General features: G+C 42.8%; 1 protein-coding gene across 1 annotated transcript in view; it reads right to left on the bottom strand.

Moving 5' to 3' along the window:
- Positions 1-19,128, bottom strand: part of DIP2C (disco interacting protein 2 homolog C) — a 186,786-nt gene that overhangs the window by 154,655 nt on the left and 13,003 nt on the right. The gene's annotated exons all lie outside the window — the stretch shown is intronic.

Genomic DNA, 19,128 nt, shown 5'->3' with positions numbered 1-19,128 from the left:
GCACAGGATATTATATAGAAACCTAATGGAAGTCACAAGTCAAAAAATAGTAATATATTTGCAAAAAATCGGGGCGCCTGTGTGGCTTAGTCGGTTAAGCGTCCAACTTTCGCTTAGGTCATGATCATGCGGTTCGTGGGTTCGAGCCCCGCGTCGGGCTCTGTGCTGACTGCCAGCTCAGAGTCTGGAGCCTGTTTCAGAGTCTGTGACTCCCTCTCTCTCTGACCCTCACCTGCTCACGCTGTCTCTCTCTCTCCTAGGAAAAAAAAACAAACCTGGAAGGAGGCAGTAAAAATTTAGTGCTTTGAGAATGGGTTCAAACTTAAGCAACCATAAGCTTAATATAGACTGCTCCATGCACAGGGTATTATATAGAAACCTAAAGGAAGCCACAAGTCAAAAAGTAGTAATATATTTGCAAAAAATAAAGCAAAAGGAATCCAAGCATATCACTAGAGGAAACCATCAAACAATAAGCCAGGAGAGGACAAGAAAAAGGAATAAAGAAGAACTACAAAAACAACCATAAGACGAGTAACAAAATAGCAATGAGTACACAGCTATCAATAATTGCTTTGAGTGTAAATGGACTAAGTGCTTCAATTAAAACAGTGGGTGATGGGGGCGCCTGGGTGGCTTAGTCGGTTAAGCGTCCGACTTTCGCTCAGGTCATGATCTCGCGGTTCGTGGGTTCGAGCCCCGCGTTGGGCTCTGTGCTGACTGCCAGCTCAGAGCCTGGAGCCTGTTTCAGTCTGTGATTCCCTCTCTCTCTGACCCTCCCCTGCTCACGCTCTCTCTCTCTCTCTCTCCTAGAAATAAATAAAAATATTAAAAAAAAAAAAACAAAACAGTGGGTGATGGAATGAAAAAGAAAACAACACCCATCTATATGCTGCCTATCAGAGATTCACTTCAGACCTAAAGACACATACAGATTGAAAGTGTAGGGTGGAAGAACACTTATTATGCAAACGGAAGTGAAAAAAAAGCTGAGGTAGCAATACTTAGACAAAAGAGACTTTAAAACAGGCTATAACAAGACACAAAGGACAATACATAACCAAGACAACAACCCACAAAAAGATGTGACAATTGTGAATATCAATACCCTCAACAAGAGAGTATTCAAATACATAAAGCAGCTATTAATAAACAGAAATGAAAAAAAATGACAGTAATACAGTGACAGTATGGGACTTTAACATTCAACTCATCTCAATGGATAGATCATCCAAACAGAAAATCAATAAGGAAACAGTGACTTTGTATGATATAATGGACCAGTTGGACTTAACAGCTATATCCAGAACATTCGATCCAAAAACAGAATACATATTCTTTTCAAGTGCACATGGAACACTCTCCAGAACAGATCATATTAGGCCACAAAACAAGTCTCAAGAAATATAAAAAGACTGAAGTCATATCATGCATCTTTTCTGACCTCAGTGTATGAAACTAGAAATCAACAAGACGAAATCTGGAAAGGACACAAACTGGTGTTAAAAAACATGTTACTAAACAGTGAACAAGTTAACCAAGAAATCAAAGAGGAAATTAAAAAATACATGGAGAAAAATGAAAACGAAAACACAATGATCCAAATTCTTCAGAATGAAGCAAAAGCTGTTCTAAGAGTAAGATTGTAACAATACAGGCCAATGTAAAGAAGTGAGGAATATCTCAAACAATTGAACATTACACCTAAGAAAGCTAGAAAAAGAAGAAAAAAGCCTAAAAGCCAGTACAAGGAAGGAAATAATACATATTGGAGAAGAAATAAATGAAATAGAGACTGAAGCAACAGTAGAACAGATGGATGAAATGAGGAGCTGGCTCTTTGAAAAGATCAAAAATGCATAAATCTTTAGCTGGAATTATCAAAAAGAGAGAAGACTAAAAAATAAAATCAGTAATGAAAGAGAAGAAATATCAATATCAAAGAAACACAAAGAATTATGAGAGACTATTATAAAAAATTATACATTAATAAATTCTAAGAAACATACAATCTACCCAAAACTGAATCAGGAAGAATTAAAAAACTTGAACAGACTAATTGCTAGCAATGAAACTGATCAGTAATAAAAAATCTCCCGGGGCGCCTGGGTGGCTCAATCGGTTAAGTGTCTGACTTGGGCTCGGGTCATGATCTCATGGTTCGTAGGTTTGAGCCCCACGTCGGGCTCTGTGCTGACAGCTCAAAGCCTGGAGCCTGTCTTTGGATTCTGTGTCTCCCTCTCTCTCTGCCCCTCCCCTGCTCATGCTGTCTCTATCTCTCTTTCAAAAATAAAACATTAAAAAAAATTTTTTTAAATCTCCCAAAAAACAACCGAATACAAATAAGCAACTAAACTTCAGACTAGTTTCAAAAAGGCAACTCTATGTTTTAATGACAAAACAATGGCTTAATAAACATTTAAAAATACTATCAACAGTACTCAGAAGATTCCATCAGACTACATACTGAATAATGATGTCAGGTAAAACAACCAGCTGACCCCTTCCCAAGATGCACTATGGTGTGAGAACCCGACCCCTGGGAGAGGCAGGCTAATCCAGTCACAACAAGACACGGACGAGGTGTGGGAAGACGCGAGCTCCCCTGACGCGGACGAGGTGTGGGAAGACGCGAGCTCCCCTGAGGCTGAAGATGAGCTTCAGGGGATGTGAGGTCATGATGGCAAATGGCGTTCCCTGCCCTATAGGAATAACATGTTTAGATCAAAATTTCCGTCTGTGTGTTAAGGTGCGGTGGTGTAACCTCGACTGCCACCTCAAACGCTGAAGTGACCAGGCCTTTGGAATACAGCAGTTGTGGGGGACAGGCTGACCCACGTCAGGGTGCGTCTCCCTGCTCTCCGGACCTTCCTTCCCCCCTTTCCCTCCGTGGGGCTGGAGTCCTCACCCCGAGCCAGGAAGACCACCAGCGATCCTGGTCATAACCTCTGCACGTCTAACAGCACAGGCCGGGGGAGGGGGTGGTGCTGGACAGAAGGCGGGGGACAAATCCTCCTCCATTTGCGGGCCAATACCCACGGGCACCCGTGGGAAGCCCCGGGAAATTCTGAAGGCCCTGGACACAGCATGGGGGCAAACTGGGTGCATCGAAGATGGGAGTGGGGTATTTGCTGAGAAGAAGTTCATAGTTCTTAGCCTAAAACCCAGACCAACCCTACGAGAGCTCACAAAACTAAATCCTTTTAGTACCTACGGGTAGGCAGGTGGCTACACAACCAGTCTTCCCTTGAAAGCCCAACATCTTCTACAATGAGACGATGGAGCTCAGCAGCTACGACACACCGTAAATCCATTACAAGCCTCAACCGACTGTCGCTGAACCTTCACCACAAAGGTCCTGGACGTGGTTTTCACCCAGTCATGTGAAGGAGGAACGAGGTGTTGGCCACGGTGGCAGAACACGCCAGGTACAGGCGAGTAACATGACCTCTTTAGCGAGTGTGCAGAGCACAGCAGGCGGCAGCAAGAAGGGCCGACCATGCCGGGTGAGCTCAGCTCCAGCGAGGGGAGGAGACCCAGGCCTGTGAGACGAGAACACGTACCGGGAGAAAGCAATCCGGCTCTAGAGCTGTGCGCTTACTTTTACAGGTTAGAGGACTCTTAGCTTCTAGAATTTTTAAGGATCAAAGGAGACGAGTACCAAAAACAGGTCAAAGATACTCCAGGCTGCTGGCAAAGAGGTCAAGAGGTGGCACTTTGAGATCTCACGTAAGGTGAACGTGATTTGAGTTTGGGTCCAAGTCATTAACAGCTTACTGACCGCTGGTGGTTTGCACCTGGTCCCTGCACACTGAGAGTCTGAATTCTCGAAGCAGCACCATCACAGTGCTAGTGTTTGTGCAACACGACCACCGCAGCGAGAGGGGCCCCGTGACAGACCGCGGGAAGGAATACAGGCGTGAACACGGGCTCCCTGCGCCCACCTGCACATGGCCTGCAGACAGTACCTCGGTCTCCCTGCAGCTGCCGGTATGCTCCTGAAGGTCACAGGCCTTTCTCTTCACAAGAGCCCAAAGTCTCAGGGACACCCTTGAACACGAACATCCCGAAGAGAAAACTCCACTTTCCCTTTGTTTTCCTGCAGTAAATGATTCTTTCATTCGCCTGGAAAAACCTCTTATTTTGCAATACGGCAAGCAATGGCATATTTGGAAAATAGCAGTACAAATGCTCAGAATACCTTTACCCCTCAGGGAGAAGGTGTATCTATATACATCTGTGGGTTTAAATCTTTTTTCTTTTTTTTTTTTTTTTTTTTTTTCTAGGAGAGAGAGAGAGAGACAGCGTGAGCAGGGAGGATCAGAGAGAGAGGGAGTCACAGACAGAAACAGGCTCCAGGCTCTGAGCTGGCAGTCAGCACAGAGCCCGACGCGGGGCTCGAACCCATGAACCGCGAGATCATGACCTAAGCGAAAGTCGGACGCTTAACCGACTAAGCCACCCAGGCGCCCCTGTGGGTTTAAATCTTAATAAAAACTGGAGCTCCCACTGGTCACAGAGTCTCAGTGTCCTACCGTCAGTAACACGCACGTGGGCACTGAGGGCACAGCTGTCTGACTTCATACCAACAGTGAATTAAGCTACGAGAGAGCCTCTGCAACAATGCTCACTCTGTTTCACAAAAGCAGGGCAGCGAAGGCCATGGTTCTAGAGCCAGACTACCTGGATCCCTCTACAAGAGCCTGGGCACATCGTTTAACCCCTCTGTGCCTCAGGTTCCCCATGTGCACCCACATACAGGAGTGGCTCCAAGGATGAATGAGTCAGGGCCCCGAAAGGCTCGGGGCACAGCATGGCCCCCAGTAAGGCAGCTACCTGCCCTGCGCCTTCATGTCTCATCCCACCGCCGCTCAGCTTAACATCAGCCTGAGCAAGGACAGCCAAGCACTGGAGATCGGCCAAGAGGGGCAAGCGTCCCTGACCACCGACCTGCTGCGCTGTCCTCACGCATCTCTTTCGTGGCTACCCTGTTTATTAGGTAGAATGAGCACCCAGAGTCAGAGGCGTGAGCACTGGGTAAAAATGAAGAGTGGAAGCAAGAACACAGAACGGTAGGCGGAGTGTGTTTCCAGCGAGCGTGCCCATCGGACTAGCCGGCAGGGCCGTCCCCGGGCACGTCCGCTCGTCTTCTCCCTGAGCCTCGGCTCCGTGGAGACAGGAAGTGCAAGAGCACATGGGGTGGGGACGGACGGCGCGTGGAAGAGGGCTCTGGTCCAACAGCTGCCCATTCAACAATTATTCATTGAGCCTCTCCTGGGTCACTACTTGCGCTTTTGTCTGTAGAACTGTTTCCAAAGAAGAAAGAACCATGTCACTATTCAGTCACTAAGTGAACATGTACCAAATGCTCACTGTGCTAGGCTCTGCTCTAAGCATAAATTCTCTTTTTCATCATAAACTCATCCCATGTTTAAGACTTTTAACTAATGCTCTTGTCCTTAGTGAATGACACAGGAGATAAAATTTTATAAGAGCTATAAACTACCCAGGAAAGACACCAGAAGTTAATCAGAAAAACAAAGGCCAATGACCTTGTTCACATGAAACGAGGCAGCGACACTCTGAAATTGTGTGATAGATTACATGAGTTCCGTAAAAAGCATTTAAAACTGTGTGGTACGGAGCAATGCTCGAATAAATGTCAGCTGCCATCAGGATCAGGACTACCTGCAGCAAACACCAGGAGCTGCAATGTGCTGGAGGCCCTGGCCGAACCCTGGTGTGCGCCAGGTGTTGCTACTGTTCCGCATGCCCTAGAATTTCACAAAATGGAGTTGTGCCCAACTTGGCTTCCTCCTATCAGCAAAATGCTTAGATCCATCCAGGCATGCCCGCCATGGCTCCTCTGTCCTTATTACCTCGTCTGTCCCTGGCCTTCTGCTGTCACACATTAAATTCCAGCCAGTTCAGTCTCTGTGGAGGACCCTGTGGGAATTTTTATTAGAACTGAATCTGGAGAGCTGACCTACAGGATCACATTTCCTGGGCCATCATCACAGGGGACTCATTCATTTAGCTTCTTCAGCCACTTTTATATAGATTTTGTAATTTTCATCATAAAAGTCTTATACATCTTCTGTTTCAATTTTCATTAGATTCTAAGTTGCTTTTTGTTTTTGAGTTTATGGAATCTTCATATTATTTACTGGGAAAATTTTTTAAGAAAACTAGGAAACAAGATCACCAGGAAACAACAGAAATATTCAATGGAATTGAAAGCTCCATTTAATTTTAACTTTTTTTTTTTTCTTTGTAGAGAGAGCACATGTGCACATGGGGCAGAGCAGGAGACAGAGGATCCCAAGCAGGCTCCATGCCTAGCACAGCACCCAACTCAGGATTTGACCCCACGACCTGAGCTAAAATCAAGACTGGGACGCTCAACTGACTGAGCCATCCAGGCACCACTAATTTTAACATTTTAAAATCTACTGTACATACGTTAACAGTTTTTTAAACATTTATTCATTTTTGAATAATAACAGAGCATGAATGGTAGAGAGGCAGAGAGAAGAAGACACAGAATCTGAAACAGGCTCTAGGCTCTGAGCTGTCAGCACAGAGTCCAACGTGGAGGCTCAAACTCACAGAAAGTGAGATTGCGACCTGAGATCCTTAAGTCGGACACTTAATCGAGAGAGCCACCCAGATGCCCCTATACATGCAACTTTTTTTTCTGACATTTCTTAATATGTAGACATAGGATTTTTGTTTGTTGAGGTTATATTGATCCATTTGCTAAACGCTCATTATTTCTAACAGTCTAGAAACTACTTTGAATTTTATGTAGATAACATCCTACAATTTTCCCCTCCCATCCCTGTCAGCATCCATTATGGACACACAATGACACATTATTCTGTCCTAGAATGAACTGGGAAGGTTCCTTTCTCTCCTCTTTCTGCTGTCTTAAACTGCAGAGAATCAGACTGGTCAACTCCTTGATAGAGGGATGTAACATAAGTACAAAGCCTTCGGAGACTGCTGTGTTCTTTGTGAAAAGGTTTCAGGATACTGTTTCCTTGTTATGACCATAGGACTACTCAAGGTTTCCATTTCTTAAGCTTTTATATTAGGAATCTGTCCATTTAAGTTTCAAATTTACTGCCATACAGTTATTCACACTTTTCTTTTTCTACAATATATCTGTAGTAATATGTCCCATTTTTAATTCCTTATATCATTCACTTCTGTCTTCTGTTTCATATTTCTGACTGCAGGTTCTTCAACATTATTAATATTTTCCAAAGAAAATTTTTGACTCTGCTGATCCTCTACATATTATCATCATCCTTTATTTTATCTTTTTAATAGATTTTTATTCTTAGGGGAATTTTAGGTTTATGGAAAAACTGAGTAGGAAGTACAGAATGTTCCCAGTTACCCCCTCACCTACACACACACTTTCCCCCTACACTAATGTATTATTTGAGTACAGCTGAGAGACAATATTGGTACATTATTAACTAAAGTCCATAGTTTACATTAGGGTTCAATCTCAGTGCTGTACATTCTTTGGGTTTTGATGAATGCATAATGACATGAATACACAATCACCATGTCACATTGAATGGATTCACTGCCTAAAAATCTTCTGTGTTCTACCTAGTCATCCCTTCCTTCCCCTGAGCACCTGAAAATGGATCTTTTTACTGACTCCACAGTTCTATCTTTTCCAGAATGTCATGTATTTGACATCATAGAGTCTTTGCAAATTGGCTTCTTATATTTTGTAATATGCATTTACAGCTCTTTCATGTCTTTTCAAGGCTTGAATAATTTCTTTTTAGCACTAAATAATATTCTGTGCTTGAATTACCACAATGTTTATCCATTCATTTGTTAAAGCACATCTTGGTGCTTCTAAGTTTGGGCAATTATAAATAAAGCTGCTATAAACATTCATGTGCAAATTTCTGTATGGATTTATTTCCAACTCATTTGGGTAAATACCAAGGAACACGATTGCTAGATCATATGGTACTGGTAGGTTTTGTTTTTTAAGAAACCAGCAAACTGTGTTCCTAAGTGGCTGCATCAGTCTGCGTTCCCAACAGTAACGAGGGAGAGTTCCTGTGGCTTCACATCCTCGCCTAAATTTGATGTTGTCAGGGTCCTGGATTTTTGTCATTCTAATAGTGGTATCGCATGGTTATTTTAATTGGCAATTCTCTAGTGACAAATGACACTCAGCATCTTTTCCTTTGTCTATCTACCATCTGTATACCTTCTTTGGTGAGGTGGCAGTTCAGATCTTTTTCTCACTTCTTAATGGGTTGTTTTCCTACTTATGGTCTGAAGAGTTTTTTGTATATCCTGGATACCAGTTTTTTATCAGAAATGTTTTTTGCAAAGACATTTCTCCCAGTCTATGTTTTGCCTTTTCATTCTGCCTTTTGCAGAGCAGAAATTTCTAATTTTATTGAAGCCCAACTTACCAATATTTTTTTTTTAGTATTTTTTATTTATTTCTAGGAGAGAGAGAGAGAGAGAGAGAGACAGCATGAGCAGGGGAGGGTCAGAGAGAGAGGGAGACACAGACTGTGAAACAGGCTCCAGGCTCCGAGCTGGCAGTCAGCACAGAGCCCGACGCGGGGCTCGAACCCACGAACTGCGAGATCATGACCCGAGCGAAAATCGGACGCTCAACTGACTGAGCCACCCAGGTGCCCCCCAACTTACCAATATTTTTGTCCTTCACGTTGTACTTAAAAAGTCATCACCAAACCCAAGATCACCTATATTTCTCCTATATTATCTTTCAGAAATTTTATAGTTTTTGGTTTACATTTGGGTCTATGATGCATTTTGGGTTAATTTTTGTGAAAGGTTTAAGATCTGTGTCTACGTTCAGTTGCTCCAGTGGTATGTGTTGAAAAGACTATCATTTCTCTACTGAACTGCCTTTGTGTCTTTGTCAAATATTGACCATATCTGTGTGGGTCTATTCTGGGCTGTCTACTATGATATACTGACCTATATGTCTATCATTACACCAATACTGTCTGTTGTACTATCTGTACTATCACTAATTTTATAGTAAATCTTGAAGTCAATTAACAGTAGTCCTCAACTTTGTTCTTTATTGTGTTGATGATTTAGGGTCTTCTGCCTTTCCATATAAACTTTAGAATCAACTTGTCGATACTCACAAAATAACTCGCTGGGATTTCAGCCAGGATTGTGAACCTACGGATCAAGCTGGGAAGAATGGACATTGATAACACCGAATCTTCCTATCCATGTGCGTGTAATCTCTCCACCTATTTAGTTCTTAATGATTTCTTTTATCACTTTTATAGTTTTCCTCATATAGGCCCTGTCCTTTTTGTTTGTTTGTTTGTTTTAGAATTCCATCCAAGGATTTTATTTTGGGGTTGCTGATGTAAATGCTACTGTGTTTTGAATTTCAAATTCCAACTATTTGTTGCTGGTATATGAGAAAGCGATTGGTGTTTGTATGTTAACCTTATATCCTGCAACCTCGTTATAATCACTTATTACTTCCAGATTTATCCTTGATTCTTGGGATATTCTACATAGACAATCATAATCATATCATCTGTGAACAAATCAGATATTCAATTCTTCCTTCCCAATCTGTGTACCTTATTTCCTTTTACTGTCCTAGTGAATTACCTAGGACCTCCAGTACAATGTTGAAAAGGAGCAGCAAGAGGGGGCATCCTTGCCTTGCTCCTGTCTTTGGTGGTATATCATGATACCATGATGTTAACTAGTTTTTTTAGATGTTCTTTATCAAATTGAGGAGGTTCTCCTGTGTTCCTAGTTTGTGGATAGGAACCATTCATTAATCATGAATGGTTGTTAGATTTTGTCAAATGCTTTTTCTGTGTCTATTGGTAGGGTCATATGGGTTGTCGTCTTTAGTTTGTTGATGTGATGAATTACATTAATTGATTTCCAAATGTCAAACCAGCCTTGCATACCTGGAATAAATCCCACTTGGTAATGGTATATAATTTTTATACATTACTGCATTTTATTTGCTATTTTGTTGCAGGAATTTATTTATGTTCATGAGAGACAGCCTACAGTTTTCCTTTTCATAAGAGATACTAAACCTGTAGTTTTCCTTTCTTGTAATGCTTTTGCTTAGTTTCTGGTATCCAGTTAAATGCTGGTCTCACAAAATGATAAATAAGCACTCGCCCTACTTTTATCTATAGGAATTGAATGTAAAAATGAATACGATTTCTTCCTTAGATGTTCGGCAGAAATCACTAGTAACATATGAGCCTGGTGCTTTGCTTTGGAAATTTATTATTGATTTTTTAAATAGACACAGCCTTATTCAGACTGTCCATTTCTTCTTGGGTGACTGTCGACAGATTGTGTATTTCAAGGAATGGGTCCATTTCACCTACATAATCAAAACTGTGGACATATGGTTGCTTGTAATATTCCTTTACTGTCCTCTTATGGTCTATAAGTAGTAACAGTTTTTCATTTATTAGTAACTTTTATCTTCTCTAGTTCTTTTTAGTTAACCTCCTTAGAAGTTTATCATTTTTATTGATCTTTTCAAAGAACCAGTTTTTGTCTTCTCTGATTTTCTTGATTTCTTTTCAACTGCATTATCTTTCTTCTAAGTTTTATTATTTTTCTTTTTCAGAGTTTCCTTATTCTTTCCCCAAGTTTGAAGCCTACTGATTTCAGCACTTCTTTTCTAACATTAGATGGTACACATTTGCTTGTAAATATTATTTCTGTTGCATCCCACAAATTTTTATCACTTATATTTCTTTTTTTTTTTTTTTTGGTTCAAAACATTTTAAAAATGTCTTAGGCTTCTTTGATCTGTGTATTATTCAGAAACATGCTGTCTACTCTCCAAGAATGTGGGAGGTCTCCCGTTATCGGTCATGAATTCTTATGGTAAGTCCACTGGGGTCTGAAAGCATATTTTTATTCCTGTTCCTTTCAATTCAAGGTGTGTTGTATGGCCCAGAATGTGGTCTATTTTGGTGACTGTTGTGTGTGAGCTTGGCGATGTGCTCTGCTGTTGTTGCATGGAATACCCTATAAACATCAACTGAATCCAGCTGACTCCATGGAACTCTTCAGTTCAACTATGTCCTCACTGAATTGCTGCCGCTAGGTCTATCCATCACTGATACCAACATGCCAAAGTCTCCACTGTAACCATGGATTTATCTATTTATGCCTATTTATGTCTATTTTTATCTGCAGACTTATGGCTCTTGCCTCATGTATTGTGAGGTTTTGTTAGGCATGTACACATAAAGAATTACGTCTTCTGAGAGAATCAACTCCTTTATGATATGTAATCCCTAATAACTTTTCTTGCTCTGAAGTCAGTTACTTAATATGTAGCTATTCCTGGCGCGCCTGGGTGGCTTAGTCGGTTAAGCGTCCAACTTTCGCTTAGGTCGTGATCTCACGGTTTGTGGGTTCGAGCCCCGCGTCGGGCTCTGTGCTGACTGCCAGCTCAGAGCCTGGAGCCTGTTTCAGAGTCTGTGACTCCCTCTCTCTCTGACCCTCCCCTGCTCACGCTGTCTCTCTCTCTCTCTCTCCTAGAAATAAATAAAACATTAAAAAAAAATTTTTTTTTTTTAAAAATATGTAGCTCTTCCAGCTTTTTTAAAATTAGTGTTAGCATGCAGGGTACCTGGGTTGCTCAGTCGGTTGAGCATCTGACTTGGGCTCAGGTCATGATCTCACAGCTGGTGAGTTCAAGCCCCACAGTGGGCTCTCTGCTGACAGCACGAGGACTGCTTCAGATCCTCTGTCCCCTCTCTCTGCCCCTCACCCACTTGTTCTCTCTCAAAAATAAAAAAAAAAATTAAAAAATTTTACTGTTAGTATGGTATATCTTTCTCCATGTCGTCACTTTTAACCTGTGTCTTTATATTTAAAGGGCATTTCTTATAGGCCACATATGATGGGATGTGTTTTTTGTCTATTCTGAAGGTGTAATTGGAAAATGCAGGTCAATGACATTTAAAGTGACATGTATGTCTGGACTATTATTTAACAACTTTGTTACTTTCACCTATGTATTGCACTTTATTCTTTGTCTTTCAACTCTTTTCTGCCTTTTCTAAGTTTTAACTGAATGTTGTATATGATCTGACTTTTACTCCTCTCTCAGCATATCAATTATACTTCATTTTTTACTTCAAGTGGCTGCCCTTAAAGTCACAGTGCATTTATAAATAATCCAAGTCCATTTTCAAATAGCACTACAAAACTTCAAGGGGAGTACAGATGCTTTGTAACGGAGTATTCTCAATTCCTCCCTCCTGTAACATGACTACCATTCATGTCACTAATGCATTTGCACTCAAAACACTGCTCCTATTATTACTGTGAACAGATTTTAATCTGTAAGATTAAGACTTCTNGGGGATGAGCACTGGGTGTTATGTGGAAACCAATTTGACAATAAACTATTTGTAAAAAAAAAAAAAAAAAAGACTTCTAAAAATAACAGAGTCTATTTCGTCTTCACGTAATCCTTCTTTAACATTCTTCCTTTATGTAGATCTGAGTTTCTGACCTCACCGCTTGCAGTCTAGTGATGAGCCCATTCATCGTTTCTGTAACAGGTGTGTCTCTAAGTTCTAGCACTGCCTTTCCATTCTTTCTAGGTTGTCCACCTCTATGCTTCCATGACCCACCCCCCGTTTTGGGGGCTGTGGTTTCCCAATGACTTCAGTTTGCTGAATAGGGGCTGCTGGTTTTCCATTTGCTCAGCTTCCTTCTCCTACAGACCCATGTGGAGAGTCCACGCTTCCCCTGCAGGCCGGCACAGAAGCCAGAACGGTCTCCTCTGCTGCAGCATGTTCTCATATTTCTCATTTCTCCTTCTGGGAGACTCACTCAATTTTCCTTTTCCAACTTAAGTTAAACCCTTATGGGGGCGCCTGGGTGGCTTAGTTGGTTAAGCGGCCGACTTTCACTTAGGTCATGATCTCGCGNAATTTAAACCCTTATGTCTTTACTGTCCAGATCTCGTGTTACCTAATGTAAATATTTTAGGCTATCAATTTCTAAGTAACACTTTGGCGTACCCCACAAATTTTGACTATTTCTTCACCTGAAATACAACAGCCTCAATGTCTCCCTGCTGTCGACCAGGAACCCACCCCATTCCAACCAATCTATCCCACGCTACCTGCTACATACTGACATTTCCCATACAAATCTGACTGTCATTTTCTGTTTAAATGACTTGGACCAGACATCAAAAATGAGTTCATTTTCATTAGTTTGGACAAATGGCCCTTTATGGTCTGTCTTCAACCACATCTTCTGTCTTCCAAGTCTCTCATAGCTGTGGTTCTAGCGTGGCTCCGTGGGATGACGCCTTCTGCCGTGGCAGCTTTCCATGCCTGCACTGCCCAGTGCAGCAGCCGCTGGTCTTAAATGTGGCTGGCGAAGCAGGAGAACAGAATTTCAAATTTAATTTTAATTAACTTAAATTTAAAAGCTCCCATGTGGGTACTGGCTACCACACTGGACGGTGCAGCTGGACACGGCTGAGCCTGTTTTTCACGGGGAATACGCAGCCAGGTATGCAGTCTGATTTAGTGCCTTCTACTCTTACTCTACTGTAACAAAATACGTTCTTTCTGATTTATACTAAATAATGAAAAAATTTAGTTCAGACAGAATCAGATTTCAGAGTCAGGAAGCATGTTAAAATCAGTGAATTCAAACTGACTAGAGAAGGGGATCTTCTCCACGTAGGAAATTAAATGTCAAGGAAGGAAGCACACTACAGGGCAAACACACTCTGCGGGAGCAAATACAGTGTGTTGTGTATTCTGGTCTCACTGAGAGTGCACAGCAAATGCTCTGCACACATGCTGAACAGGCGCCAGGATGCCAGCAACTGAACACTGGCGTTGAGTCAGACTGTAAACCGCCAGCAGCGCAGAGCCAGCCTCAGAGACGGGTTCGCATGTACAAGTTTGTAGCTCATACTACCTCTCAAGTTTCAAAGAAGAATTTCATTTTCACCAATCACACAGCAGTGCTTCACAAACTCTTAGACCCAAACAATGTTTTTTAAACTATTAAAAAGGGGTGAAAACACTTTAAAAGCTTTTGTATACAGGACTGATGCCTTGATGTTTACTATATTAGAAAGTAAACTGAAAAACTTTGTAAAATGCATGATTTCACAATCACCATCTGCACCAACTATCACAATGCAGCCCACATCCAGCAGCCTCAGGAAAATCACGTACAATCAGGAGAGGATGAGCGTGAATACAGCAAATCATGGGTTGGTATTACTCCGGGAAGGGTCTGACCTCACAGATATCCCTGGAGGGTGTCAGAGTGCCCCTGGGTCCCTGGACCCGTCTGAGTCTGCTATGCAGGAGTGAGACAGGGCTCCGTGGGGTTTCAGCTGGAGTGAGTGCAGGCCCCCGGAAAGCAGCCGCTCTGGTCCGTGCACACATATGAACCAGGATGTGCTTCTTATAGCTGGGTGTCAGCTCACCACAAGACAAAATAATCATTTTAAACATACTGTATTAAGAAGCTGTTTGCTCCAAGTTTGTTTAATGTATCATAGTTGGTCCTGGTAGAAAGAGAAACAATACAAACCTCCAAGTTTTCTTTTCTAGGACTTCTGGTTGGGGGAAATGGGTGTAAAAAACAGCTAGACTCCCTTGAAGCTCTAACCTAGACTTATCCAGTAAAAGTAACAGAATTCCTAATACAGAGTTTGACATTTTCTAGGAACTCAGGAAATGTGTTTGTTCATTCATGCATTCATTCACTTTCCAAATCAAATTGAAGTTTCCAAATAAAGTTACTTAAAAAAGAGGAGAGGTGCACACTATTACAACGAATTCCAGTAGGACTTCATCACAGTGGAAGACCATGGGTTTGGAAATGAAATGGAAAAGTATAGCCAAGAGAGATTAAATTTGAGGCTCTATGGCTGACTGGATTGATTGTTAATTAGGGCAATTATCTATGAGATAATAGAATTACTTCTTGGCTGATGTAATTTGATCACTGAAGCATCCAAAGTACCTCTACTGCAAGCTGAGTGGCCCAAGAATTTTAGAAAACAAAATCTCCTGAGGGCCACAAAACTCTTCCTTTCTAGCATCTTAACTCTTCCATGCTGGCTCAGGAAAACACAAACCAGAAAATCCTGACACCTGTACACTGGCAACAGACTACAATAAGCTCGTAAGGTTTCATATTATACTTTAAAAAGTGATACGTGAACATACGCTGTAAGAAAAAGTAACTTACAGTATATTAGTGAAATGTCTAAATTAAGAAAATTCATGACTAATCTATTTTAACAACAGGAAACAGCAGAGAATAAGGGCATGAGTGAGACAATCAAATGGGCTGAATCACGGCCCCACGACGCTCAGGAGCACTCCTCCAGGGTGGCCACCACAGGACACTAGGGAGGTGCTCTGTGTGGGTCACAGGACGTGACAGCCCTGATGAAACACCGCTGAGGTTCACAAGCATGTGCAGAGCCGGTGGACAGGATTCCCTTATATGTAAATTAATCAGTCATTATTTATTCAAAATTGACAGTAGTATGAATTTTAAAAAATTAAAAGTCTATAAGGAATAACATTTTCATAGTATTCTCTACACAATAAGTGAAAAGCAGGACAAATCCCACCATCTTTAACCTACGAAAACCTTAATCCTCTAAAGCAGAACTGGAGACCGTCTCCCACGCAGCTGATGGCCTACACGTGCACCAGTCGCCAGGAGTCCTCACCTCACGCGCCCCTGCGCTGACCAAGCCTCAAGGTCCTGTTACTGTCACCTTCTAAACAGACGTCAGATCTCACTGGCATGGACTCCTCTCCTAAATGTACATCAATCTCAGGGTTTTTCCAATTCCTCCACGTGCAATCCATAGGCCATATGCTACCAAAGTCCTCCCCAAACCCTAAACCCTCTCCACTTGGGCCTCTGCATAGTCTTCAAGGAGTACCCGGTCATCTTCAGGATAGCGTCAAGTCCTCAGGCACAGTACACAAAATCTGGCCCGTCCCACCTAATTTCTTTTTCCCAAATGCACTATGCTCCCTCCTTCACCTTCCTTCCTTCCACAACTATTAACTAGGCACCATTTTAGATGCTTGCCATACACACATAAACAAAAAAGACCCCTGGTCTTTGTGAGCCTCACATTCCCATGGTAGACAGACAGACGGATAGGCTGGCACACAGATTACAAATGTAGGTACCGAAATGACTGATAGATGGACAGATGACAGGCAGGCAGACAGATGGCTGATAGTGTTGGGAGTGGTAACTCAATGGACACACATGAAATCAGGAGGGGACGGGTAGGGACTGAAGACAAGGTGACACCGTGTCATATACCATTTTAACAGGGTGGTCGGGGAATGCCTCACAAAAACAGTAACCCGTTGAGCAGAGACCTGATGGAAAAGTAACAAGCAATGTGCGTACATGAGAGAACATTCTAGGCAGGAGGAGCAGGGAGCGAAAAGGCCCCATAGCAATCAGGTGCTCAAGAAACATCCAGAAGCCAGCATGGCTGCAGAAAGAGGATGATGTGAAAGACCAGGGAATAATGCGAACCCAGACCACACACACGGCAGATGCAAATCTTACTCTCAGAGCGACGGCAGTTACAGGAACACAGAGCAGTGTCACCCGCTAACACTGGGCCACTGGGCCAGCTCCGTCCTTGGACTGTGAGCTCCCCTGCCCGAAGCAGGCTGAGCCCTGAGCTCATCCCTGAGTCTGAGCTCTAACTGGGAAGGACAGACACCAAGCGTGCCAGGTGTTCCCGCATCCACCACCTCATGGGGACGCTGTCCGCTGGGAGCCGAGGTGCTGAAGCAGGGCTGCAGGTGCGCTGGATGGAGAGAGGTGGTTTCCTCCCTCCGCCTGTGCTTCCCTCCCGCATCTACCCCACTCTCCTCCACAGGCTCATGGAGATGCACCTGAGGCCAAGACAGCGCCGTTTCCTACTGTGTTAAGCTCTCTGACAATGAGAGAGGCTTTCTTTTCTCCTTGAAAAGAAAAACCATCAGGCAACCAGCACCTGGCCTGTCTCCTACAATAGCCAGGAGGTCTGGGAAAATATACCTTAGCAAAGGCCAGGTAAACTCAGGGTTAACATCCCCACCCCTCCTCATTAGGAAAGAGAGGTAACATAGGAAACAGACTGTGCTAGGTCCTAATTTCCATCTAAATTAAAAACAAATTTAACACAAAGTTAGAGCTTAGAGCATAAGAGAAGTTGCTGTTTTCTATGTGGTATGAAGCCAGATAATAGACCAGACAAAGCTACACTTGCATCCTGTTTTGATGAGCTATTCACCGGGCTATCATTAACAATCACGTACCTCCCTGAACTTCTGGCTTCTCAACTAGAAAATGGAGAAAAGAACACTTGACTAGTCTGAGAACTGAAGATGCCAGTGACAGAAAACGTGTGTCTACATGTGCACGCGTCTGCATGTCCACATGTGTCTGCACATCTACGTGGGTCTGTGTCAGTGTCCACATGCATGTCTACGCATGTGTCTATGTGTACAGTTCTACACTTGTGCCTACACGTGTCTATGTGTGTACCTATGTGTCTACATGGTTACGTTTGTGTGTCTACACATGTGCCCGTGTACCTATGTGTCTATATGTGAGTCTGTGTGTTTACATGTGTATCTATATATGTGTTTACTTTATGGGGTTATATGTACATTGGTGTGTGTATGCATGTGTATCTATATAGGTACCCGTATCTACTGTGTGGTCATGTGTCTATTCTACATATGTATCTACGTATGTGTGTCCAAAATGGGGCTGTGTGTGCACAAACATGTGTTTGCATGCATGTCTAAGTAGGTACCTGTGTCCACTATACCTGTGACTTTGTATGCATTTGGTGTCAGTACCTGTGTGTCTACTGTATATGTGACAGTGTGTGTACACATGGGTGTCTATACCTGTGAGTCTACCATACGTGTGACTGTGTGTTTACGTGTCCATACTTGTGCTTACTATACGTATGACCATGTGTACACACACATAAAACATCAAGACAGTGAGGTAGCGGAAGCATTTCACAGAGGGTTGACAGCACGTGTGTGCATGCCTCTACCCCTCGACTACTTGAAAGAGGCCTGTGACACCTGAATGAGGATGGACTCCTGATACATGCTGGCTGTTCGAACATCTCTGGGAAACAAAAGGTGAAGTTGAGAACCAGCTGCTGCTTCATTCCATCCCCACACCAAGGCACCTGGGGAGCGTGGGGCAAACAGGCAGCCCTCGGCCTTGGCTGCCTTTCAAGCCCAATCTTCTTCCACAGATGATGACCCCTGGTGCCATAACATCTGCCCGACCCCTTCCTCCCTCCTGGGAAGGAGCCCAGCCAGGATGTCAGGGAGACAGCTCCTTATAGGAAAGGGGGGGGGGGGGTCCGTCCTGTCACCCCCACTACTGGAACGAGATGTGAAACAGAACCGAGAGCCTTGTGTGGTTGACCAGCCCGGCCCTGGGGTGAAGTGCCTGAGCTGCCTTGTGCCATATCCTCAGCTTCCTCTTCTCCAACATGAAGGAGAAGTAAGTATGTCACCTGTTGGTTATAAAAACCACAGGAGACAGAGCCTGTGAAAGTGCTGTGCTAAATAGTAAATAGGAGTAAGGCAGAAACAACATCTTTTGACTGCTATCATTAGCAATCCACATGTGGCATGAACAATGACACTTACTCATAATTTTCCTTAAAAACTGTAGTTAGGGAAGCAGGAAAAAGCAACTTTAATATAGATGTTGGGGAAAAAAACCTCTTAAAACATAATTAAAAATTCATCACCGTACAAGTTTTCTGATGCCAAATTAATGAAAGAAATGCAAGCCAGCCAAACCGAGGCGATGGCTGCAACAGAACGGAATTACCAAGACACAGCCCCAAAAAACACAAAGGAAATAACAGAGAACATAGGAAAGTTTAAGAATTGTTCTTTTTTGAAAACTACTTGAAAAACAGAAATCCTGAGGTTAAAAGGCAAATAATTATACTAGCAACCAAGATAATAAAAAGTAAAACCAAATTGCTGAATAGTTAACACCTAAAAAAAG

The sequence above is a fragment of the Crocuta crocuta genome, unplaced genomic scaffold, assembly GCF_008692635.1.
Source record: "Crocuta crocuta isolate KB4526 unplaced genomic scaffold, BGI_CrCroc_1.0 scaffold32, whole genome shotgun sequence".
Classification (NCBI taxonomy): Eukaryota; Metazoa; Chordata; class Mammalia; order Carnivora; family Hyaenidae; genus Crocuta; species Crocuta crocuta.
Note: the sequence above shows the minus strand (reverse complement) of the source record. Positions and strands in the feature narration are given on the sequence as shown.